General features: G+C 43.6%; 1 long non-coding RNA gene across 1 annotated transcript; it reads right to left on the bottom strand.

Moving 5' to 3' along the window:
• Nucleotides 1–383: 383 nt before the first annotated feature.
• LOC122930491 lies at nt 384–27714 on the bottom strand. Its single transcript, XR_006388135.1, has 3 exons — nt 27204–27714; nt 8616–8719; nt 384–602 (listed from the first exon to the last, which is right to left on the bottom strand). It is a non-coding gene; the product is annotated as an uncharacterized LOC122930491 (long non-coding RNA).
• Nucleotides 27715–27767: the final 53 nt, after the last annotated feature.

The raw sequence follows: 27767 nt of genomic DNA, 5'->3' as shown, positions 1-27767 counted from the left end.
AAACATTCACGGGTCTACTCCTTTCATTGGCATACCTTTGGCTAAAGCAACCTACATGAATTTGAACATTGTATCAACTTTGCAGCAACCAGTGTCGGGAAGCTGCTGGCAAAGGTAATAAAATATTATCTTAAATATTTGTAGCTTTTAAACTTATTAGGAAATTTGTTCACATTGTGCCAGAGTGCATGATCTGGACTGACCGGCCAGTTGATGCAGATATTTTGCAATGCTTTCCCCCCATGGAATGTATCACTTTTTTTATTTATTTTTTTACTAACTAAAACTAGATAACGAAGCAAATTCTGGCAAAGGTAAACCAGGTTTTATTTTCTGTTTGTAGATTCCCTGTATTATTTTATTGTCTGTACAGGGTTATGAGGGCAGCCATCAGGGATTTGCTTTAAAGCAGCCGCATAGACTGGTGCGATACTGGAGTCTTGGTGTCAGTTGATGACTTACTGACTAATGCTCGGTGACCTGTGCAGAGGTCATAGTGGGTGGGGGAGAGGTGAGGATTAAGCAGTGCCCATCACCTGTTGTCAGCCGTAGATCCAGTGCTATCTGCTAAATGGTGGGATTATGTTTCATTATAATTCTGCCTGTGAAGATAATGAGATGACTGCTGAAAAGTGATCTCTACAAAACAGGAACACTGGTCGGAGTGAAAACTGCAATTTGCCAGGATTATAGATAATGACATTTTAAAGGGTTTCTACCACCAGAAATACTGTCCACTCACACTTTATACCGCCCAGGTCCCCTGTTCTGCCCGCCCCGCTCCTCTTGATTGATGCCACGGTCCACTGCATCGTTGACGAAATCCCGCGCCTGCGCTGTTCACTTCTGTATTCGGCGCAGTGAGTGTATGATGCGCTCCTGGTGCCGGATTCCTCACTGCGCCTGCGCCGACTACGTCACAGTGAGGAAGTCGGCATCAGGAGAGCGGCCTTCACTCACTGCGCCTGCGCCGAAGACAGAAGTGAATGGCGCAGGCACGGGATTTCGTCAACGATGCGGTGGACTGTGGCATCAATCAAGAGGAGCGGGGCGGGCAGAACAGGGGACCTGGGCGGAATAAAGCGTGAGTGGACGGAGCCTCTAGGTGCTGATTTTACGCCCACATAGCACCGAGAGGCTCATTTGCATATTATAAACGTGCTTATTTAACAAAAACGGCTGCAGGGACTAATGTTAGAAACATACTGTTATGTAGTGCTGACATGGGCGCATCGCTAATGTCAGTCAGCTACATAACAGTATTTCTGGTGGTAGAAACCCTTTAACCACTTCAGCCCCGCTAGCTGAAACCCCCTTCATGACCAGAGCACTTTTTACACTTCGGCACTACACTCCTTTCACCGTTTATCGCTCGGTCATGCAACTTACCACCCAAATGAATTTTACCTCCTTTTCTTCTCACTAATAGAGCTTTCATTTGGTGGTATTTTATTGCTGCTGACATTTTTACTTTTTTTGTTATTAATCAAAATGTAATGATTTTTTTGCAAAAAAATGAAATTTTTCACTTTCAGCTGTAAAATTTTGCAAAAAAAACGACATCCATGTATAAATTTTTCGCCAAATTTATTGTTCTACATGTCTTTGATAAAAAAAAAAAAATGTTTGGGCAAAAAAAAAATGGTTTGGGTAAAAGTTATAGCATTTACAAACTATGGTACAAAAATGTGAATTTCCGCTTTTTGAAGCAGCTCTGACTTTCTGAGCACCTGTCATGATTCCTGAGGTTCTACAATGCCCAAACAGTAGAAAACCCCCACAAATGACCCCATTTCGGAAAGTAGACACCCTAAGGTATTCGCTGATGGGCATAGTGAGTTCATAGAACTTTTTATTTTTTGTCACAAGTTAGCGGAAAATGATGATGATTTTATTTATTTATTTTTTTCTTACAAAGTCTCATATTCCACTAACTTGCGACAAAAAATAAAAAATTCTAGGAACTCGCCATGCCCCTCACGGAATACCTTGGGGTGTCTTCTTTCCAAAATGGGGTCACTTGTGGGGTAGTTATACTGCCCTGGCAATTTAGGGGCCCAAATGTGTGAGAAGAACTTTGCAATCAAAATGTGTAAAAAATGACCGGTGAAATCCAAAAGGTGCACTTTGGAATATGTGCCCCTTTGCCCACCTTGGCAGCAAAAAAGTGTCACACATCTGGTATCGCCGTACTCAGGAGAAGTTGGGGAATGTGTTTTGGGGTGTCATTTTACATATACCCATGCTGGGTGAGAAAAATATCTTGGTCAAATGCCAACTTTGTATAAACAAATTGGAAAAGTTGTCTTTTGCCAAGATATTTCTCTCATCCAACATGGGTATATGTAAAATGACACCCCAAAACACATTCCCCAACTTCTTCTGAGTACGGCGATACCAGATGTGTCACACTTTTTTGCTGCCAAGGTGGGCAAAGGGGCACATATTCCAAAGTGCACCTTTCAGATTTTGCAGGCCATTTTTTACACATTTTGATTGCAAGGTACTTCTCACACATTTGGGCCCCTAAATTGCCAGGGCAGTATAACTACGCCACAAGTGACCCCATTTTGGAAAGAAGACACCCCAAGGTATTCCGTGAGGGGCATGGTGAGTTCCTAGAATTTTTTATTTTTTGTCGCAAGTTAGTGGAATATGAGACTTTGTAAGGAAAAAAGAAAAAAAAAGAAAAATCATCATTTTCCGCTAACTTGTGACAAAAAATAAAAAAATTCTAGGAACTCGCCGTGCCCCTCACGGAATACCTTGGGGTGTCTTCTTTCCAAAATGGGGTCACTTGTGGCGTAGTTATACTGCCCTGGCAATTTAGGGGCCCAAATGTGTAAGAAGTACCTTGCAATCAAAATGTGTAAAAAATGGCCTGCGAAATCCGAAAGGTGCCCCTTTGCCCACCTTGGCTGCAAAAAAAGTGTCACACATGTGGTATCGCCGTACTCAGGAGAAGTTGGGTAATGTGTTTTGGGGGGTCATTTTACATATACCCATGCTGGGTGAGAGAAATATCTTGGCAAAAGACAACTTTTCCCATTTTTTTATACAAAGTTGGCATTTGACCAAGATATTTTTCTCACCCAGCATGGGTATATGTAAAATGACACCCCAAAACACATTCCCCAACTTCTCCTGAGTACGGCGATACCACATGTGTGACACTTTTTTGCAGCCTAGATGCGCAAAGGGGCCCAAATTCCTTTTAGGAGGGCATTTTTAGACATTAGGATCCCAGACTTCTTCTCACACTTTCGGGCCCCTAAAAAGCCAGGGCAGTATAAATACCCCACATGTGACCCCACTTTGGAAAGAAGACACCCCAAGGTATTCAATGAGGGGCATGGCGAGTTCCTAGAATTTTTTTTTTTGCATAAGTTAGCGGATATTGATTTTTTTTTTGTTTTTTTCTCACAAAGTCTCACTTTCCGCTAACTTAGGACAAAAATTTCAATCTTTCATGGACTCAATATGCCCCTCACGGAATACCTTGGGGTGTCTTCTTTCCGAAATGGGGTCACATGTGGGGTATTTATACTGCCCTGGCTTTTTAGGGGCCCTAAAGCGTGAGAAGAAGTCTGGAATATAAATGTCTAAAAATGTTTACGCATTTGGATTCCGTGAGGGGTATGGTGCGTCCATGTGAGATTTTATTTTTTGACACAAGTTAGTAGAATATGAGACTTAGTAAGAAAAAACAAAAACAAACAAAAAATTTCCGCTAACTTGTGCCAAAAAAAATGTCTGAATGGAGCCTTACCAGGGGGGGGGGGGGTGATCAATGACAGGGGGGTGATCACCCATATAGACTCCCTGATCACCCCCCTGTCATTGATCACCCCCCCTGTAAGGCTCCATTCAGACATCCGCATTATTTTTTACGGATCCATGGATACATGGATCGGATCCACAGAACGCATGCGGACGTCTGAATGGAGCCTTACAGGGGGGTTATCAATGACAGGGGGTGATCAGGGTAATCAGGGTGATCACCCCCCTGTCACTGATCACCCCCCCTGTAAGGCTCCATTCAGACATCCGCATGATTTTTTACGGATCCATGGATACATGGATCGGATCCACAAAACGCATGCGGACGTCTGAATGGAGCCTTACAGGGGGGTTATCAATGACAGGGGGTGATCAGGGTGATCACCCCCTGTCACTGATCACCCCCCCCTGTAAGGCTCCATTCAGACATCCGCATGATTTTTTACGGATCCATGGATACATGGATCGGATCCACAGAACGCATGCGGACGTCTGAATGGAGCCTTACAGGGGGGTTATCAATGACAGGGGGTGATCAGGGTAATCAGGGTGATCACCCCCCTGTCACTGATCACCCCCCCTGTAAGGCTCCATTCAGACATCCGCATGATTTTTTACGGATCCATGGATACATGGATCGGATCCACAAAACGCATGCGGACATCTGAATGGAGCCTTACAGGGGGGTTATCAATGACAGGGGGGTGATCAGGGAGTGTATATGGGTGATCACCCGCCTGTCATTGATCACCCCCTGTAAGGCTCCATTCAGACGTCCGCATGTGTTTTGCGGATCCGATCCATGTATCCATGGATCCGTAAAAATCATGCGGACGTCTGAATGGAGCCTTACAGGGGAGTGATCAATGACAGGGGGGTGATCAATGACAGGGGGTGATCAGGGAGTGTATATGGGTGATCACCCGCCTGTCATTGATCACCCCCCTGTAAGGCTCCATTCAGACGTCCGTATGCTTTTTGCGGATCCGATCCATGTATCCGTAAAAATCATACGGACGTCTGAACGGAGCCTGACAGGGGGGTGATCAATGACAGGGCGGTGATCAATGACAGGGGGGTGATCAGGGAGTTTATATGGGGTGATCATGGGTGATCAGGGGTTTATAAGGGGTTAATAAGTGACGGGGGGGGGGGGGGTGTAGTGTAGTGTTTGGTGCGACTGTACTGACCTACCTGAGTCCTCTGGTGGTCGATCCTAACAAAAGGGACCACCAGAGGACCAGGTAGGAGGTATATTAGACGCTGTTATGAAAACAGCGTCTAATATACCTGTTAGGGGTTAAAAAATTCGGCAGGACGCAATCCTGCGTACGGCGGTCCTGAGGTAGTTAAAGAAATGTATAAAAGCTTAATTAAACAATAGGTCACATTCAGATAATATATTGAAATCGGTTGTCCGTGTTGCATTTATTGAAGACCTATCCTTAGAGTAGGACTTCAATATCAGATTGGGGGATGAGGTCATTACCCAGCACCCCTGGAAATAAACTATTTTGGGCTGCGGTGGATCCAGAAGCTAACAGAGTGGAAGCAGAAGGCTCAGTGTACTGTGCCGGCATACTGAGGCCCAGCTCTCATTCCCATAGGAGCTGAGCTGCAGTACCCTGGTACGGCCACTCCTTAGTGTATGGAGCTGTCTGCCTCCAGCTCCATAGCTGATCATGGGGGTGCCGGGTGTCAACCCCCCCCAATCTTGTATTGATGGCCTATCCTGAGGATAAGTCATCAGTATCTGTAGCCCAGAGAACCCCTTTAACAATCAGTCTATGAAGACACAGTTTTCATAGTATACAGAAATCTGAATAACCTTATAAAATGAAATAAGGAGCTAGTCATTAAAATATGTGATGTCAAAGGACTGTGTCTCTGGATTGTCCTGGGGCCTGGGGTGGAGTTGCACTTTCCATGTCATGGGCAGGTAGATGTTAATGTCAAGTAAGGTCTGTGTACCATGACAGTCTGGGAAACATGTTTGCAGAATATCATGCACTGAATATTGTTCCCCCGGAGCTAGAAGTAAATAGGGAAGTAACTGCGGATTTTGGAACGTTCTTGTAACTGAAGCGATTTCAGTTTGCAGATGGTGAAACCTACACCAGTAAAACTGCGCTTCACATTTTTATTAAATCTCTAGAAGTGATAACGTAGCAACCGATGTTTATTCAGAGCTGGGACCGCCAAGTGTACGGTTACATTCCACCCAAAACTGAAAAATGGCCGTATGTTTGTAAATCAGTAAAGGCATATTTCTCTCTCCCCGTTGATAACACTTGCTTGCCTAAACAAACCATAGAGGTGGACTGAGAACTTAAAGTGGCCCTGGAAAAAAAGTGGCCCCATGTTATTGGTGGGTCCAAATTGACAGAAGACTCTACAGCATGAGCAGGCAGGGACATCAGAAGTAGACAGGACCAGCTATACCATAGTGCAGCACAAAATACCACCACCCTCATCGCAGTATTCTTCGCAGTATACTGTATCACTGCAGCGGCCCGGTTCATAAGTACCCGATGCTCCTACATGCTGAGAGAATCAGATCATTAGGTACCTAGCTGATGGTTTTGCCAATATATTCCTGTCAGGAAGATATCGGAGCCCACATGCACCACGTCACGGCTCTCAGCATGGCAAGGGGTCCTACCACTACGCTACCTATGGTGTGAACAAGGTCTGAAGGTGATGTAATCCAGCTCACAGCCAAGCTTCCACACAACCGCCTAGCAGGACAACTAGTGCAATGTGAACAAAGCCAGACTGTAAGCCACACCCATATCAGACCATGTGATGGAGGCTACCAGGTGCAAAGGAGAGTGTTTAAATGCCAGGTAAAGGCACATACACTACATATAAAACAAGACAAAAACACAGAAATATAGTGGCAAATCTGGGGGAGCTGCTCAACCCCTAACACTGTAGCGTGTTCACATTGCACTAGTTGTCCTGCTAGGCGGTTGTGTGGAAGCTTGGCTGTGAGCTGGATTACATCACCTTCAGACCTTGTTCACACCATAGGTAGCGTAGTGGTAGGACCCCTTGCCATGCTGAGAGCCGTGACGTGGTGCATGTGGGCTCCGATATCTTCCTGACAGGAATATATTGGCAAAAGTCTCAGCTTTTAATATCTGCATTTATGACTAGCCAGTATAGTCAGTGGCATATCCGTTTGGTGCATTTTTTCTGTGATTTATGATTATATTTTCATCCGCACAATGCTCCGTTTTGTGTAGGATGCCTTTGTGGTGCATGTGGACCGCGCCGACATCCTCCACCGTATGCATTTTTTTTGCTGGGGATAGTCGTTTGCTGCGGTCCACATGCGGTGGGCTCCCCCAATGAAAAACACGCTACAGTGTTAGGGGTTGAGCAGCTCCCCCAGATTTGCCACTATATTTCTGTGTTTTTACCTAGCTGATGGCCATGAGGAGGGCTCGGGCGGCCCATTCACATGGAGTACATTTTTCTACTGCAAATAAGGACATGTTATGGATTTTCAAATCCACAGTGGGTTTTTCCACAGATTTGATGCAGCAAACCATGGCAGATTTTTTATCTTGTGTCTGAACTTATCCTAACAATTAGGCTACATTCACACGACCGTATGTGTTTTGCGGTCCGCAAATTGTGGATCCGCAAAAAAAAAAACAGATGACGTCCGTTTTTTTTGCGGATCCATTGTAACAATGCCTATACTTCTGTGAAAAATGGACAAGAATAGGACGTTCAAATTTTTTTTGCAGGGCTATGAAATGGACATACAGATGCGGATAGCACACGGTGTGCTGTCCGCATTTTTTGCAAACCCATTAAAATGAATGGGTCTGCATCCTATCCGTGAAAAAAACAGACATGGAAACAAAATACGTTCATGTGAATGTAGCCTTATAGTGAAACCTGCAATTTTGGGTAATTGCCTCAAAGTGGTTTTACTGCAATTAATGGAAATGTGTCATCAGAATATTACCTATTGTTTCAATCACATTTTTATGTTTAATGTATTTCTAAAGAATTTTTGGTGGTTATTTTTAATTTTCTATTTAAATATCTATATTTAAACAAAAAACATAAATTCCTGCAGTTTTCGCAAAGGCCTATTCTAATAATAGGTGCCACGTCTTGGTCTGTACAGATCACTTGAATACACAGTCTAATCTTGCCTGTAATTATATCACCTCTGTGTATAGATAAGACCAAGTCCACCATTCACTTTAGGCGATTATCAAAGCTTTTCTATTCTTTCCTTGTACAATGACCGATGCCCAGGTCACAGAGCGTGCCTAGAAAACTCTACCATAGAAATCAGTGAGGTCCTCTCCTGACCATTGTGTCTATGGACCACGGGGCTGCCGTAAAGCAATTTTTTTAATGCTGTGTAAATGCTGTTAAGAACAGCTCAGGTAAGATGGCCGCCCCCATAATTATGTTCAGGAAGAAATGTGTAATGAGAAAATAAAATCAGATTAGAAAAAAAGAGTCACTAATAGACAAATGTGTCACTATCTGGTTTGAACTGGCAGATAACATTTTTGGCAACACATTTCCTTTAACTAGATATGTATTACAGGGAACCTCTTATCTGTGCTCTGTGGACAGCACAAGATAGTGACAGGCACGATTCTGGTGCTGTCCTTGGGGACAGCTCTGCTCACGCTCCAATGATTGACTCCCTATGCCCAGTAACGGTGAAGTAGCCACCGATCATTGCCAAGAGGGCAGGGATGGGCAGAGTTGTCCACAAAGCTAATGAATACAAGGACAAGGACATCCTAACAGAAAATACATTATAGACACACATAATAACCCTGAAATCAGCTCACCTCTCACTGCCTTTTGCTGCTCTCAGATTCCGTGTAATAAAAATGAATAAAGCAGTAATCTCCTGTCTTTTTATGTGATTCCTCTACAGAAGAGCTCTGGGGTCCTGTACACAAAAAAAAACAAAATAAAAAATGTCTACTGTATTTCTCCAAATTCTGACTTACCATATCAGATTATTTAAATAAATAAAAAATACTGAATTATTTTCAGAATGTTTACATTATCTCAATATTATCCCAGAATTCTGACTTACCTATCTAAGAATTCTAACTTTCCAAAAGTACTGCCACGCGGTTCTCTTGGCTGCATACAGCATATTATATAAGACCAATTAAAAATGATTTTCAGAACTACAGAAATGCTGACCTACTGAATAGTATGTACAGCATATGCACTCAATACTTGGTCGGGGCTCCTTTTGCATGAATTTCTGCATCAATGCACCGTGGTGATCAGCCTGTGGCACTGCTGAGATGCTATGGTAGCCCAGGTTGCTATGATAGTGGCCTTCAGCTCTTCAGCATTGTTGGGTCTGGTGTTTCTCATCTTCCTCTTGACAAAACCCATAGATTTTCTAGGTTTAGGTCAGGTGAGTTTGCTGGCCAATCAAGCACAATAATACTGTGGTTATTAAACCAGGTATTAGTACTTTTGGCAGTTAGGGCAGGTGCCAAGTCCTGCTGGAAAATAAAATCAGCATCTCCATAAAACCTGTCAGTAGAAAGAAGCATGAAGTGCTTTAAAATTTCTTGGTAGACGGCTGTGCTGACTTCGGGCTTCATATAACACAGTGGACCAACAGCAGCAGATTACATGGCTCCCCAAACCATCACTGACTGTGGAAACGTCACACCGGACCTCAAGCAACTTGGATTGTGTGCATCTCCACTCTTCCTCCAGACTCTGGGACCTTGATTTGCAAATTAAATGCAAAAATTACTTTCATCTGAAAACAGGACTTTGGACCACTGAGCAACAGTCCAGTCCTTTTTCTCCTTAGCCCAGGTAAGACGCTTTTGACATTGTCTCTGGGTCATAAGTGGCTTGATACATGGAATGCAACAGTTGAAGCCCATATCCTGGATAGATTTGTGTGTGGTGGCTCTTGAAGCACTGACTCCAACTGCAGTGAATCTTCCCCAAATTCTTGAATTCGTTTTTTTTCCACTCAATGTTCTATTAATATGCCTGAACAGCCAGCTTCTTTAGCAAGGACCTTTTGTGGCATACCCTCCTTATGGAGGGTGTCAATGACTGTCTTCTGGACAACTGTCGTCAGCAGTCTTCCCCATTATTGTGTAGCCTGCTGAACCAGACTTGGGGACCATTTAAAGGTTTAGGAAGCCTTTGCAAGTGTTTTATGGTGATTAGAGTGTAACACCATGAGTCTACAATATTGAACTTTTTCACAATGTTGTAATTTTCTGAGATATTGACTTTTAGCTGTAAGCCATAATCATCAACATTAAAAGATAATAAAGCTTGAAATAGTTCACCATGTGTGTAAAGAATCTATAATAATACACAAGTTTCATTTTTTGAATTACTGAAATTAACTTTTCGATGGTATTCTGATTTATTGAAATACACCTGCAGATGTCAGGCAGCTCTGCTGAAATAAGTGGCCAGGGCCAACATTAAAGGGGTTGTCCAGCTTTAATTAAGTGATGGCCTACCCTCAGGATAGGCCGTCACTAGCTGATTAGCAGAATACCAACACCCCGACAATCGGCTACAGTGCCGGAAGCAAACATCTCTGTCAACTAAATAGTCGACTGAGCTTGTCACTGCAGTGTGGCTCCCATTGACTTATCCTTTGCAAACATTTGTTTCCTGTAACACTGTGTCTTGTATCATCTATATTTTAATTCTTTATATGTACACTTTTGTATTTACAGCTAAAATTAGTGACTTTCTTTCTCTGACTCATACTAGTACAGTAATGCAAGTGGCACGCAAAGTAATTTCCTAATTTACTTCAGACCAAATATGTCCAGGCTAAGACAGAAACTAAGAGAAGCGTATTAGATTTTGCTTGAGGAGAGGGTGGGGTGAGATGACATCACTGTCCTCTGACACAGTTAGAGAGCTGAGAAAAGAATGCAACACCTGAGACTAGGGAGTGACAGAGAGATGATTGTGTCATCCGGGATGTGTATTTGAGAACAGAGCAGTGGGGGAGGGGAGAAACATCAACAAAACCAACGGAGAGAGATGACGTTAAGGGAGAAAGCAAAGTATCCAAACAGTGTCATAAAGGGAAGAGACTGATACCCGTTCATCTTCACATAGTTATGGGGTAAATGTTACCCTTCCTATATTTATTCTCCATGAAAGAACAATTTAGAGCAAATGTAAAAGATAAATAATGATGGTACAATAGACCCCACAACGCTTGGTGTACCACTTCATTGCTTCATTTCTAATGAAGAGCTTTTTTGTCCCATTTACAGGCAATCAAATGCCATAGAAGTATTTTTTTCACTTGCAATGACTTACATAGTCTGCCCATTATTATATGCTCTTAAATAGTTTATACTATGGACAACCCCTTTTAGTTTAAATATGTAGTCCAATTGAACATATAAAAACAAAATAGCTAAGCTATTAGAATAAAAAACTATGAAACTCACCATTCCATACCCATGTATTCCTATGCGTTCAGTTCTATCCTCCCTGTTGGTGCACCCATGACATCATGACTTTAGCTGCAGCAATGATGTACCCGTATACCGCTTGTATATCGGCTGGAGAACTGTGTCCATTGCCTATTCCCAAAAAGCCATGGTCACATATCTCCATGGATTTTATCACAAATCTTCCATGTTCCCAAGGGAAGACCGCGATCTGTTCATTTAATCAAACTTTCTTTGGCTAGGGAATTGTCCTATGTATTTTTAGATTATGTTGTTAAAATCCATGGCATTCCTGAAAATTTTGTATCTGACAAGGGGGTTCAATTTGTTTCAATGTTTTGGAGATCATTTTGTTATAATTTGGGTATCACTCTTGTTCTCTTTAGCTTTTCACCCAGAAACTAACAGGCAGACTGAAAGGCTGATTCAGCGCCTTGAACTAGTGTTGATCGAGCACCGTAGTGCTTGGGGGCTCGGGCTAAACACATTGGGATGCTCGGGTGCTTGACCGAGCACCCGAGTATAATAGAAGTCAATAGGAGAACCCGAGCATTAAACCAGGTACCCCCTTCTCTGAAGAGGGGAGGGTGCCTGGTTCATAGGAAAATGTCAGAAATTGATGGAAACACCACCGAAATAGTTCTGGAATAGCATGGGGAGAATGTCTGGATGCATCTTGTACTCGCAGGTCGCTGCTGGGAACGATGTTGTCCGAATACTACTCCACTTTTACAGACTGACAATAATACGCACAAAACTGAAGAAAAATCGATTTTAGAGGAAAAATTGATAGGAAACATTCTTTCCTGTATATTTACTTGTATATAAAGTGCAAGTTCTGCCAAAAATTACAGGGAATAGCCACTCCGATACAATCTGTATATCACATAAAGTAGGGCCTCATTCAAATTGTGGTACAATTGTTCATGTAGTGGGACTCCTACACTCATAAAGCCACTAAGTGAAAGGGCGGCCAGAAATTACAAGGAATCGGCACTCCAATACACCCTTTGTTACACATCAAGGAGGGCATTATACACAGCCTTAAAAAATTATGATTGATGGCCTGCTGGTGACCCTCAAAAACATTTGGAGAAAGGGCCTGCTGATCTGACCATCTAAAACATTATGGGCGAGGGCCTGCTGCTGCTTTGGTGACTCTAGATAACCTGGGGACGATTGCACATCCCCGTGACGGCGACGATACATTCGTCTGCCCTATCAAATTTTGATGTTATTTTCAGCCCAAACCATGTAGACCATGGGTAACGGGGGAATCATGGTTCGATTCCGTAGAGGGAGCCTGAGAAACAGCTACGGCTACCACATCCAAGCAAGGAAGCATACGCGCAAATTACCTATTAGGTATAATTAGGTGAGGGCCTGCTGGTGAGCTGACCCTGTAAAAGATTTTAGGTGCGGGCCTGCTGGTGAGCTGACCCTGTAAAAGATTTTAGGTGAAGGCCTGCTGGTAAGCTGACCCTGTAAAAAAATTATATGCGAAGGCCTGCTGGGGAGCTGACCCTGTAAAAGATTTTAGGTCCAGGCCTGCTGGTGTGCTGACTCTCTAAAACATTATATGCGAGGGCGTTCAGGTGAGCTGTCCCTCTAAAACATTATATGTGAGGGTATACAGGTGAGCTGACCCTCTAAAAAATTAAATGCGAGGGCCTTCAGGTGAGCTGACCCTGTAAAAGATTTGAGGTGCGGGCCTGCTGATGAGCTGACCCTGTAAAAGATTTTATATGCGGGCCTGCAGGTGAGCTGGCCCTCTAAAAAATTAAATGCGAGGGCCTTCAGGTGAGCTGACCCTGTAAAAGATTTGAGGTGCGGGCCTGCTGGTGAGCTGACCCTGTAAAAGATTATATCTGCGGGCCTGCAGGTGAGCTGACCCTCTAAAAAATTAAATGTGAGGGCCTTCAGGTGAGCTGACCCTATTAAAGATTTGAGGTGCAGGTCTGCTGGTGAGCTGGCCCTGTAAAAGATTTGAAGTGCGGGCCTGCTGGTGACTGACCCAGTAAAAGATTGTAGGTGAGGGCCTGCTGGTGAGCTGACCCTCTAAAAAATTATATGCAAGGGCCTGCAGCTGAGCAGGGTGTCATGAAACTGTCCCAGTCTTTGGAGAGTGTTGCCCTGCATCTGTTGGAACTGCTCTGTGTTCCCCTTGTCTCCCCTCCTTGGTTGGCCAAGGAACTACGGACTCTGCCGCCAGCGTTGTCAGATGAAAATTTTTGGAGCAATTTTTCAACAAGGATCTTCTGGTATTGCACCATTTTGCTCGTCCTCTCCACCACAAGAATGAGAGATGAGAAGTTATCTTTGTAGCGGGTGTCAAGAAGGGTAAACAACCAGTAATCCATGTTGTCTAAAATGCGTATAACACGTGGGTCGCTGGAAAGGCAGCCTAACATGAAGTCAGCCATGTGTGCCAGAGTACCAACAGGCAAGACTTCGCTGTCGTCATCAGGAGGATGACTCTCAATCTCCTCATCCTCTTCCACCTTTTCTGCCCACCCATGCTGAACAGATGGAATTAAACTTCAATGGGTACTACCCTCTGTAGCGGAGGCATCCGTCTCCTGCTCCTCCTTCTCTACATCGTCCAATTCGCACTGAGAAGACGAACTGAGGGTGGTCTGGCTATCACACTGTGTAATGTCTTCCTCCATTTCCAACTCTTCCACATGCAAAGCGTCATCCTCAATTGTGAGCAGCGAGCGTTTTCGTAGACACAGAAGTGGGATGGTTACGCTGATAATAGTGTTATCGCTGCTCACCATCTGTGTTGATTCCTCAAAGTTTCTTAAAACCTCAGAGAGGTCAGACATCTATGCCCACTCCTCGCTTGTAAATAGCAGAAGCTGACTGGAAAGGCAAAGACCATGTTGCAGCTGATATTCCACTTCTGCCCTCTACTGCTCACAAAGCCTGGCCAGCATGTGGAATGTTGAGTTCCAGTGCGTGCTCACGTCGCACAACATTTTCAATTTCAAGCACTGCTGCAGCATTGACAGACCGGCTGAAGCTGTCGGTGACTTGCGGAAATGTGCACACATGTGGAGCAACCTTCACTAGTAGCTCAGGCAAATTGGGGTAGGTTTTGAGAAACCGCTGAACCACAAGTTTGAACACGTAGTCTAGGCATGGAATGTGTTTGAGCTTGCCGAGCTCCAAAGCCGCCACCAAGTTACGGCCATTATCAGACACAACCATGCCTGGTTCTAGGTTGAGTGGCGAGAGCCACAGCTGGGTCTGGTCTCTTATCCCCTGCCACAGCTCTGCGGCGGTGTGCTGTTTGTCCCCTACGCATATCAACTTCAGCACGACCTGTTGCCGCTTCCCCACTGCAGTGCTACACTGCTTCCAGCTACCAACTAATGACTGACTGGTGCTGCACGCGGATAATTCGGAGGTGGAAGTGAAGGAGGAGGCGGAGGAGAAGTGGGGGTTGGAGCCACTAAAGTAGATGCTGGCGGAAACCCTGATCGATGTAGGGCCCGCAATACTTGCCGTTGGTAGCACCTGTGTCATCCCAGGGTACGACTCGCTCCCGGCCTCCACAATGATCACTCAGTGTGCCATCAGGGAGATGTATCTTACCTGGCCGAATGCACTTGTCCATGTGTCCGTGGTTAAGTGGACCTTCCCAGTAACTGCATTGGTCAGGGCACATGTGATGTTACGGGACACATGTTAGGTGTAAGGCAGGCACGGCACACCGTGAAAAATTGTGGCGGCTGGGGACTGCGTAACGAGGGACGGCCGCCGACATCAGGCTGCGGAAGGCCTCAGTGTCCACAATCCTAAATGGCAACATTTCCAGGGCCAGTAATTTGGAAAGTTGCGCATTTAGTGCTATGGCCTCTGGGTGGGTATTTGCGCTTGCGTTCAAATGCCTGGGGTAAGGACATTTGTATGCTGCGCTGGGACACGGAAGTGGATGTGGTCGCTGATGGTGCTTGCAAAGGTCCTGGTGCAGGGCGGGATGCATCCGGGCCTGCGCCTTCGACAGGGGATTGGCCTGCATGTAACACAGGGGAAGAGGAGGCAGTGGTGTGACCCGCAGACACATATTGTGGACCCAGGCGTTTGTCCCCCTTATTACGGTGCTTGGATGCCATGTGGCGGATCATGCTGGTGGTGGTGGGGTTGCTAGTGTTCACGCTCCGGCTCATTTCCTCATGGCACAGGTTGCAATCTAGTATTCTTTTGTCGTCCGCACTTTCCTCAAAAAGCAGCATACTGAGGAACATATACCCCTTGGCAAGGGAGATTTCCGCAAAGGGTTGCTTCGTGGAACAGTTGCAGGCCTGTGTGGTGTGGCTCGCCTTCTCCCTTTTGCCACCCCACTGCCTATTACAGCCTGTTGCGATGCTGAAGATCCCTCCCCCTCTGTACTGCTGTCCCTGCTCAGCTTACTATTTTGTAACAGTTCTCTAGAATTCTTATGCATTTTGAGATACCATGGGAATTTTGGAGGATCTGCTTGGTTTCTGATTCTGTAAAGGTTTTACCCATGTCTCTCTTCCATTGTTTGAGGAAGGTGGGCTTAATTGCGGCAGGGCCCCCTAGGATCTTTTTGTAGAATAGTGAGATAAGTCTGTTGCGTTGAGGTGTAGATTCTAGTAATGTCTCATAGCAGGATTAGGGCCTTGATGGTTTGGTGATCTCTAGGAATTGTGAACAAATGTTATAAAAATGTCTCTAATGGCTCAGACCATGGTTTAGTACAAAAAGTATTGTTTATGATTTCTATGGGGGGGAATTGGCTTTTGACCCTTTTTCCATACGACTACTCTCTCTGTGTTTGTTCGTTGTTGTCTCTGTTTGTGTGTTGCCCTAAACATATTGCATTATAGAAACTACCAGTTGTGGGTCACTGCCTAGGGCAATTGCGCAAGTAGATATGGATAATGGGTCTGGGCAGTTTAGTGCTGCATTATCCTTGTTTGTGTGTGATGGTAATAGTTATCCTGACGTTAGACCTCTTCCTAGGCCAGTGACATCACCATACATCGGTCACATGGCCTAGGTGCAGTGGACTCCCCTGCATAATGGAAACGGGACGGGATGTATCTGTTTTGCAGCCCATAGACTTCTATTATGACGGAATGAATAACAGTATGCCTCTAAAGACATTCCGTTATGCATTCTGTCATAGAATTGCATTATGGTCCATGGTAACGGAATCCATAACGCAATTCACCTTTTACCACCAAACGGGAACGAATTTCAAAATATTAAATTTGCTTATCTCTAATACTGACAATGCTTGGGGATACCCCCTTCATGGTCATGGCTAGGGATGAGCAAATCGACTTCGGATAAAACATCCAAAGTTGATTAGCATATAACTTTGTTCTAATACTGTGCGGAGCAGGAGTATTGGCTCAGATGAGCCGAAGTTATTGCTTTGCAAAGTCTTGTGAGACTCTGCGCAATAACTTCATAAATTAATTTGTACTGTAAAAAAACATTTCCCGAACTCGGGTTTGGTTCCCAGTGGTACCCTGGAACCGAACCTGAGTTTTAGAAATGTTTGTTTACAGTACAAATTAATTTATGAAGTTATTGCTCGAAGTATTGCGAGGCTTCACGAAGCAATAACTTCGGCTCATCGGAGCCAATACATTCTAATACTGTACGGAGCTCCTGCTCCCCACTGTTCAGCGATCTGCGATTAGACCTGAGTGGGCCCCGGCACTTACCCCGCTTTGCTGGGTGCTGATGTGGGCCCTGCAGATACCTCCAGTTCTGGGGCACTACACGTTTTTCTACAGGAAAGTATATACCCCCTCTAAATTTACTTCCTCTGTAGATCAGTTGTGTAACACATTGCTGCATGTGTGTTTTCCAGCAGCACCAAAAAACTATGGATATCTATGAGACAAATTCTCAAAACAATGAGGGAAAAAAAATGTCACCCATAGCTAGTACGATAAAAAATAAAATAAAAAAAAATGCGAAAAAAACGCTATTGGTTAAAAAATTGCCACAAGTGAAAACGCCACAAAAAACCTACATGCTTGTACTGCGTTAAATCATTTCAGTAAACTGCTATCTAACATAGGGCATTTTTATGCATAAAAAAGCGCAGCAGAAACAAAAAACACAGAACACCAAAAAATGCAAAAAAAACTATGGTGACTCCACCCTTAAAAGGGTTTTTCAGGATATTAATGGCTATATCCCTATACATTAGTAACTAATCGGTGGGGGTTCAACTCCTGGCACCCCTGCCAATCACCTGTTTGAAGAGGATGTGCTGCTACCTCCTTGAGCATACCAAGCACAGCACCATAGATTATATAGTGGCAGTGCTTGGTATTTCAGCCCTGGCTTATTACCTTGAATGGATTTGAGATGCACATAAGACTTGGACATTGGCCACCACCAATCAGATATTAAACTCCCAGAAAACCTCTTTAAAGAAGCCACAACATTCAGCTCCCTGCTACCCAGGCATTCTAGCTCATATAGGGGTCCCATGCTAGAGACCCCCTCTATGATGCCAAAATATTCTAATACAGTATATGAACAAAGATTGTTTTCATGATACAGCCCTTTTAATAAAAGTAGGTCCCAACTTAAGTCAAGCATCCCAACCCGTGGCACTTGCGAAGGTGGTTTCAGTAATGCACACTAAAGCTGGCCATAGGTTTTAGTGTATTTGTTCTGAATAGGGAGAGGGGAATAAAATAAATTTGGCAGGTTTGACTTAGGCCTCATGCACACGACAGTTGTTTTTTGCGTCAGCAAATTGTGCCGCATCAGTTTTTTTTGGAGGATAGTTTTTTTTCCACAGATCCCTTGTAACAAATGCCTATCCTTGTCTGCAAATGTGAAAAAAGTAGGACATGCACTATTTTTTTTGCTGAAGGGAAACACGGACAACGGACGCGGAACACAAACGGATGAACTATCAGCATTTTTTTGCTGACCCATTGAAATGAATGGGTCCACATCCTATCCGCAAAAAAACTTAACGGGGGCCGAGAAAAACAACTGTCATGTGCATGACTCCTTACTGTGTAAAAGAGATACTGTATTCATAGCGGTTCTCCGTTCCTATAGCCGTGGAATTGGTGCCCTGACTGAAGTGACGGATATTTCAGTTAGCTGTATAAAGGTGAAACTCGAAAAATTAGAATATCGTGCAAAGTTAATTTATTTCAGTAATCCAACTTAAAAGGTGAAACTAACATGAGATAGACTCATTACATTCAAAGCGAGATATTTCAGGCCTTTATTTGTTATAATTTGGATGATTATGGCTTTTAGCTTATGAAACCCCAAAGTCACAATCTCAGGTCCCCTTTGCTCAGGGGTATGGATCATTTAGCGGACTAGAGTGCGACACTTTGAGCCTAGAATATTGAACCTTTTCACAAAATTCTAATTTTCAGCTGCACTAATGCAATTCCCTTTAATTTGCATTACTGAAATAAATGGACTTTTGCACGATATTCTAATTTTTCAAGTTTCACCTGGATATACCACTTTGTTGGTTTGAGACTCAAACCAACAAAGTGGTATACATACAGCTAACTGAAATATCCCAAAATACCAATATTCGTTTCTTTTTATTTTCCTGCATTTGTTTTAACTTGAATATCCAGAAATAATATGAACGAAGTTTGAGTTATTCTACCACATGCATGCATAAGTAAAATTTCTAGAATCAAATATATTCCCCTCAGGCTATATCATAATAAGCTTCAATTTGGACTTTTATATTTTTATTTTTTTATTTTTTTGTATTTATTTTTGAGTTTTTATTATCTTTACTTATATCTCTAACTACCGGTATATATTGTATTTTTGGGCAATTTACATTTGGGGTTTTAGTTTAAAATATATATAAACCTATGTATTAGAATAAATGTGATTTTTATCTAACTATCTGTGTTTGACCAGATGTTGAGTGCCTGCCTACTGTACCTATAAAAAATGTTTTGACTTACTGTGTGTCAAATTTTTCCGCAGTATAGAAGCTGCAGTTTATGGGGAATACTACAGAACACTTAGGATGGAGAAGTTCACTGCAGTGGTAACATAAATGGTAATGGGGTGCCATTGAGTAATAAGTAAAAATCTGCCTGTTTAGTATTTACCTTTTTCCTTGCTCGGCCTTCAGTCTAGGCATTAAAGGAGTTATTCGGTAATTTGATATTGATGGTCTATCGATACCAGATCAGCAGGGGTCAGACTCCAATCAACCCTGCTGTTCAGCTGTTTGAAGAGGCCGCGACACTCCGTGAGCGCTTAGACCTCTTCCTAGGCCAGTGACATTATCGTACATTGATCACATGGCCTAGGTGCAGCTCAGTCCCATTCAGGTGAACTGCAATACCAAGCATGGCTGCTATCCAATCTACAATTCTGGGCTTAGTAAGCTGTGAGGAGACCTCAGCGTTCACAGGAGCTCCCGTGAGCACAACGTCCTCCTCAAACTGCTGAACGACTGGGGTGCCAGGAGTCAGGCCCCTGCTGATCTGAGGAGATGCCATCCATATAAAAATCCTGGATAACTCCTTTAATATCAGGAATTTATGTTTCATGTTCACTTTTTCACAGAAACCATAGAAATGCAGCAATCTTAATGTCAAGTTTGGGGGTGGCGTGAAGATTTTTTATCACCCACTTTATTTTTTAGCTCATCCAGTTGAGAGCCCTGGCAGAGGTTTTAATGGAAAGGTGGGCATAACATACCTTCTAAGCTTTGGGAAAGGGACTTCAGTGATTGCTCATTGACATGTTGAGTTTTCTGGCTAGAGAAGGTTAATGCAATCTATGCAGTTAACAAATACATATCACTATATGAACCAAAGGTAACCCATTTATTGGCTTACTGAGAATGATTAGAAATCTGTTCCTAGGAATGTTCGTTCCTGATAATTGCCCTCTGTCACTGATCACCTGCTGGCCCAGCAAGCGCTTAATCATTGGATGAGAGCATCACCTAAATCAGCGTTTCTGGGCAGAAGTTCGTCCTGCGTAAACAGCGACCTGCTGCTCAGACGCAATGATTTCCTATGTGAATGAGCACTCTCTTTAGAGAGGATGATTGCGGCAGGTCAATGCAGTTCTCATCTTCTCTGACAAAATGGCAATGATTTGGAATGTTCGTTCCTGATAATTGCTTTAGTGTCAGCCCGTGTGAAGGGGTCTTTAGTCTTGGAGTTCCCGAGAGTGTGTAGCTTTCGTCCACAAAGCAATTAGGGATCAATTCAAATCCCCTATTCCCCACCCAGTTCCCAGAAGATTGCTGCTGGTTGTGATTTACACTAACTCAACCTCTCAACCACCCAGATTTTACAGTGAATCTTGTGCCCCAGACCATATGAACATATTAAAATGTTTTCTACCATATTTACGGACCGAACGAAAAACGAAGATCCAGCTCATTCTCGCAGAGATTCACAGGTACTTTAGTGCGGTCAAAAAATTACATCCAGTACAAAAACATTCTCAGTCTACGCGTTTCGGGCGACCCAGTATGCAGGCCCTTACTCATGAGAAGAGTAAGGGCCTGTATACTGGGTAGCCCGAAACGGGCAGACTGAGAACGTTTTTGTACTGGATGTAATTTTAACCACACTAAGGCTACTTTCACACTAGCGTTCGTCGGTCCGCTCGTGAGCTTCGTTTGAAGGGGCTCACGAGCGGACCCGAACGCTTCTGTCCAGCCCTGATGCAGTCTGAATGGATGCGGATCCGCTCAGACTGCATCAGTCTGGCGGCGTTTAGCCTCCGCTCCGCTCGCCTCCGCACGGACAGGCGGACAGCTGAACGCTGCTTGCAGCGTTCGGGTGTCCGCCTGGCCGTGCGGAGGCGTGCGGATCCGTCCAGACTTACAATGTAAGTCAATGGGGACGGATACGTTTGAAGATGCCACAATATGGCTCAATCTTCAGGCGGATCCGTCCCCCATTGACTTTACATTGAAAGTCTGGACGGATCCGTACGAGGCTATTTTCACACTTAGCTTTTATATGCTAAAATAATGCAGACGGATCCGTTCTGAACGGAGCCTCCGTCTGCATTATTATGATCGGATCCGTTCAGAACGGATCCGATCGAACGCTAGTGTGAAAGTAGCCTAATAAAGTACCTGTGAATCTCTGCGAGAGTGAGCTGGATCTTCGTTTTTCGTTTGAACTACCAATTTTCCGCATCCAAGTGCGGTTATTTCCGTGCTCACAGCAGAAAAGGGGGCAGGTGAGAGCCGTTATATTCTTTTTTGTTTTATATCTAAGGACTGGGTTCCTATAAAATTATTGTGCTGCTCACCTCTAAATAGACTGGAAGACTGTATCTGAGATACAGTTGTGTTCAAAATAATAGCAGTCAGACATCACTAACCTGATCAATCACTTTTTTGGTAGAAATTATATTTCTACATGGCAAATAATTTACTAGCAGGTGTAGTAGAGTAATAGAAATCCAACAGTCATGACATGCATGCTGCTGATTCTGTGTAATTGAATCACTAATTAAGGGGCATGTTCAAAATAATAGCAGTGTGTAGTTCAATTAGTGAGGTAATTCATTCTTTGAAAAACAGGTGGCAATTATTGCCCTTATTTAAGGAAGGAAGGCAGCAAATGTTGTGCATGCTGGTTACAGTGCATTTCTCTCTAGAATTCTGAGCAAAAAGTGGCACTAACATTGATACGTGCTTGCACAAGCCTCTCGATGCCTCCAACATAAACCAACCACAGTGGTGCACAATCCAAGAAAGTCAGCCATTTAAATCTTGCGAATATCTTTCTTCATCTTATATTCGCAAGATTGTTCAGAAGAACAACGTACCTTGACTAAAAAGTTGATTGGAGAGGGGAAAACATATAAAGAAGTGCAGAAAATAATAGGCTGCTCAGCTAAAATGATCGCAAATGCTTTAAAATGGCAACCAAAACCTGAAAGATGTGGAAGAAAGCAAAAAACTACCATTAGAATGTATAGAAGAATAGCCAAAATGGCAAGAACTCAGCCAACAATCAGCTCCGGGAAGATCAAAGAAAAATCTAAAGTTACCTGTGAGTACTGTTACAATTAGAAGACGCCTATGTGAAGCTTAGCTATCTGCAAGAAGCCCCCGCAAAGTCCCACTGTTGAAAAAAAGACATGTGAAGGTTACAGTTTGCCAAAGAGCACATTGACTGGCCTAAAGAGACATTTTGTGGACTGATGAAAGTAAGATTGTTCTTTTTGGGTCTAGTGGCCAGAGACAGTTTGTCAGATGACCCCCAAAACACTGAATTCAAGCCACAGTACACTGTAAAGACAGTGAAGCATGGTGGTGCAAGTATCATGATATGGGAATGTTTCTCATACTAAGGTGTTGGGCCTATTTATCGCATACCAGGGATCATGGATCAGTTTGAATACATCAGAATACTTGAAGAGGTCATGCTGCCTTATGCTGAAGAGGAAATGCCCTTGAAATGGGTGTTCCAACAAGACAACGACCCCAAACACACCAGTAAACGTGCAACATCTAGGTTCCAGACCAACAAGATTGACGTTCTGGAGTGGCCAGCCCAATCCCCGGATCTTAATCCAATAGAAAACTTGTGGGGTGACATCAAGAATGCAGTTTCTGAGGCAAAACCAAGAAATACTGTAGAGAAGAACTGTGGAATGTAGTCAAATCATCCTGGGCTGGAATCCCTGTTCACAGGTGCCAGAAGTTGGTTGACTCCATGCAACACAGATGTATAGCAGTTCTCAGAAACAGTGGTTATACAACTAATAATTAGTTAAATGATTCAAAGGAAAGCAAAATCTTCAAAAAAAAATCTGTTTATATAGTGAATGTTTGAGTTTGTAAAGAAGAATACAAACACTGCTGTTTTTTTGAACAGTCTAATATTCACTTTTCTTCATTTTTTTTTAGAGGAACACACATTTGATTTATTTTTCTTCATGTTTTGATTTGGAAAAGAATGTTTAGTGTTCCCAATGCATTTGTGTGTATGGAAATAAAAGCTATTAGAAGGATTTTGAGCTTTATTCACTTTTTTAAACACACTGCTCTTATTTTGAACACAACTGTATGTCCATGATGTTGTCACCGCCAGATCTCTGAGAAGCTTTGACAGACCTTCTTCAGTACCTCTTGTTTGAGGTTCTTTTGTTTTGGTTTCATTTTGTCATCTCGTTTCCCTCTCTCAGCTGTCATCTAGTTGCACTGATTGCATCCCTTTATATCCCCTCCTATACTGCATCACTTTGCGGTTTATACAACTTCCTGGATTGTGCTCACTGCTAGATGCTGTAACTGCTGGTTCCTCAGTTAAGTCTTTTCCTTTATTTGTGTTTTCCTGTTGGCTTGATTCTAGGTGACCCTGACTCCCTCCGTATTAAGTGCAGGGAGCCGGTGGTCGTGTCCCCTCACTATTGTAGGGTTTTCAGGTATCACACAGTCTAGGTACGAGGACATGCGTCTTTCTATCATAAAGATCTTTGCATGGGCTGAGCAGTCAGGGAGAGCTCTAGGGCTTTTATAGGGCTCACCCATTTGTTCCTTAGTCGGATCTATATTTGTGACTTCTAGTTTTTTGCAACACCATCCGTGACATTATAAACTGCCAAAAACCGTCTTAAGCATGGATCCGGTTTCAGCCTTGATTAACCGTGTGCAGGGTCTTTCACTGGAGGTAGCAGATCTCCGTAAAACTGTCTCTCAGTTTCAGGTGACTGGTTCTGTTTGCGTTCATGGAGTTTGTACTGAGCCTAAGATCTCGCTTCCGGATACGTTCTCCAGGGGTAGTGAGAATTTTGTTTGTTTTAGAGAGGCTGGCAAACTCCATTTTCGCCTATTTCACCATTCCACTGGTGATGAGGAGCAGAGGGTGGGGATCATCATCTCGCTGCTCAAGGATAACGCTCAGTCTTGGGCCTTTTCACTACCGGTGGGGGCACAGCTCCTCCGATCCGTGGATGAATTTTTTCTAGCCCTGGGTCAGATATATGATGATTCGGACCGTATTGCTCTGGCTGAATCTAGACTGCGTCTTTTATGCCAGGGTAAACAGTCCGCAGAGATATACTGTTCAGAATTTCGGAGATGGGCAGCTGATTCTGGTTGGAATGATGCTGCACTCCGAAGTCAATTTTGCCATGGCCTTTCGGAGGGATTGAAAGATGCATTTGCCTTTCATGAGAGACCTGCCTCCTTGGAGTCTGCCATGTCTCAGGCTGTTCGTATTGACAGGCGTTTTAGAGAGAGAGGAGAGATCACTCCTTCCTGTCATATTCAGTCTAAGGGCTGTCTCATTCAGTGTGCAGGTGTTTCAGTCTCTCTCAATCCCCTCTGAGGAGGAGCCCATGCAGCTGGGTTTGCTTGCCTCTAATAATAGAAGATTCAGCTCTCCGAGGAGGGTTTGTTTCTGTTGTGGAGGTATAAATCATTTGGCAAATGTTTGCCCCTCTAGGAGATTCAGGGAGTTTTTTTGAGGGTAATAAAGAAACTAAAAGAAAAAAATCCTCTAAAAACATTCTATCTATTACTATTGGCAAAGTTGATGTGGAAATTGAAGGTTTTCCATTTGCTTGTAGTTCCCGTTTTGTTCTACCTGCTAGGGTGGCGCTAGAGAGCAAGAACATTGTTTGTGAGATTTTTGTAGATAGTGGAGCAGCTGTCAATCTCATTGATAGTCAATTTGCTATAACACATGGTTTCCAGGTATGCACTTTGGGAAAGGATATACCTGTTTTTGCTATCGATTCCGCTACACTTTCTTAAAAATCGTTAAAGGGCATAGTTCACAATATCCGTTTGACTGTGGGTGATGCTCATGTTGAGGATGTGTCATGTTTCGTCCTAAGCGGATTACCTACTCCTCTAGTGTTGGAGCTAACCTGGCTCACTAAACATAACCCCACCATTGATTGGCAAGCAAGGCAAATAAATGGTTGGAGTGACTTTTGCGCAGAGAATTGCCTCTCGGCGTCTCTTTCAGAGGTCTCCACGAAGACTGTACCATCTTTTCTCTCTGAATTTTCGGATGTGTTTTCAGAAAGTGGTGTCCAGGAGCTGCCCCCTCATCGGGAGTATGATTGCCCTATTAATCTCATCCCAGGCGCCAAGCTCCCTAAATCTCGTTTATACAATCTCTCCCAACCTGAAAGGGTCGCTATGCGTACGTATATCTCTGAGAGCCTGAGAAAGTGACACATCCGACCCTCGAAGTCACCTGTTGCCGCTGTTTTTTTTTTGTTAAGAAAAAAGATGGTTCTTTAAGACCATTCGTGACCCATATCTGCTTCCTCTGATCCTGGACCTGTTTAACCAGATTGTTGGGGCTAAGATTTTTTCTAAGTTAGATTTGAGAGGGGCATACAACCTGGTCAGGGTCAGGGAAGGGGATGAATGGAAGACGGCCTTCAATACTCCTGAGGGCCATTTTGAGAATTTGGTTATGCCCTTTGGTTTGATGAATGCTCCAGCCGTCTTCCAACATTTTGTGAACAACATTTTTTATCATGTAATGGGGAAATTTGTACTAGTGTATCTAGATGACATTTTGATTTTTTCTCCTGATTTCAAAACTCATAGGGACCACCTACGTCAGGTCTTGATAGCTATTAGAAGGATTTTGCTATTAGAAGGATTTTGAGCTTTATTCACTTTTTTAAACACACTGCTATTATTTTGAACACAACTGTATGTCCATGATGTTGTCACCGCCAGATCTCTGAGAAGCTTTGACAGATGTTCTTCAGTACCTCTTGCTTGAGGTTCTTTTGTTTTGGTTTTGTTTTGTTATCTCGTTTCCCTCTCTCAGCTGTCATCTAGTTGCACTGATTGTATCCCTTTATATCCCCTCCCATACTGCATCACTTTGCGGATTATACAACTTCCTGGATTGTGCTCACTGCTAGATGCTGTAACTGCTGGTTCCTCAGATAAGTCTTTTCCTTTATTTGTGTTTTCCTGTTGGCTTGATTCTAGGTGACCCTGACTCCCTCCGTATTAAGTGCAGGGAGCCGGTGGTCGTGTCCCTTCACTAGGGGTGTCACACAGTCTAGGTACGGGGACATGCATCTTTCTATCATAAAGATCTTTGCATGGGCTGAGCAGTCAGGGAGAGCTCTAGGGCTTTTATAGGGCTCACCCATTTGTTCCTTAGTTTGGGATCAAGTCAGTCGGATCTATATTTGTGACTTCTAGTTTTCTGCAACACCATCCATGACAGATGTCTCTTACTATCCAGGGCTTCTGCCAAAAAATATACAGGTGAAACTCGAAAAATTAGAATATTGCGTAAAAGTTCATTTATTTCAGTATTGCAGTATTGCAACTTAAAAGGTGAAACTAATATATGAGATAGACACATTACATGCAAAGCGAGATATTTCAAGCCTTTATTTGTTATAATTTGGATGATTATGGCTTATAGCTTATGAAAACCCCAAATTCACAATCTCAGAAAATTAGAATATTGTGAAAAGGTTCAATATTCTAGGCTCAAGGTGTCACACTCTAGTCAGCTAATTAATCCATACCCTCTGCAAAGGGTTCCTGAGCCTTTAAATTGTCTCTCATTCTGGTTCAGTAGGAATCACAATCATGGGAAAAACTGCTGACCTGACAGTTGTGCAGGAAACCATCATTGACACCCTCCATAAGGAGAGAAAGCCTCAAAAGGTAATTGGAAAAGAAGTTGGATGTTCCCAAAGTGCCGCATCAAAGCACATTAATAGAAAATTATGTGGAAGAGACAAGTGTGGAAGAAAAAGGTGCACAAGCAGCAGGGTTGACCGCAGCCTGGAGAGGATTGTCAGGAAAAGGCCATTCAAAAGTATTGGGGACTTTCACAAGGAGTGGACTGAGGCTGGAGTTAGTGCATCAAGAGCCACCACACACAGACAGATCCTGGACATGGGTTTCAAATGTCGTATTTATCGCCTGAACAACAAACAATGTCAGAAGCGTCTTACCTGGGCTAAAGAAAAAAAGAACTGCTCTGTTGCTCAGTGGCCCAAAGTCCTCTTTTCTGATGAGAGCAACTTTTGCAGACCCAGAGTCTGGAGGAAGAATGGAGAGGCACATAATGCAAGATGCTTGAAGTCCATTGTGAAGTTTCCACAGTCTGTGTTGATTTGGGGAGCCATGTCATCTGCTGGTGTTGGTCCACTGTGCTTCATTAAGTCTAGAGTCAGCGCAGCCGTCTACCAGGAAATTTTGGAGCACTTCATGCTTCCTTCCGCAGACAAGCTTTATGGAGATGGTGACTTCATTTTCCAGCAGGACTTGGCACCTGCCCACACTCCCAAAAGTACAAAAACCTGGTTCAATGACCATGGGATTACTGTGCTTGATTGGCCAGCAAACTCGCCTGACCTAAACCCCATAGAGAAAGATGAGAGACATGAGACCGAACAATTCAGAAGAGCTGACGGCTGCTATTAAAGCATCATGGTCTTCCATAACACCTCAGCAGTGCCATAGGCTGATAGCATCCATCCCACGCCACATTGAGGCAATAATTGATGCAAAAGGGG

This window comes from Bufo gargarizans, chromosome 3, assembly GCF_014858855.1.
Source record: "Bufo gargarizans isolate SCDJY-AF-19 chromosome 3, ASM1485885v1, whole genome shotgun sequence".
NCBI classification, from domain to species: domain Eukaryota; kingdom Metazoa; phylum Chordata; class Amphibia; order Anura; family Bufonidae; genus Bufo; species Bufo gargarizans.
This window is presented reverse-complemented; position numbering and strand designations above follow the sequence as displayed.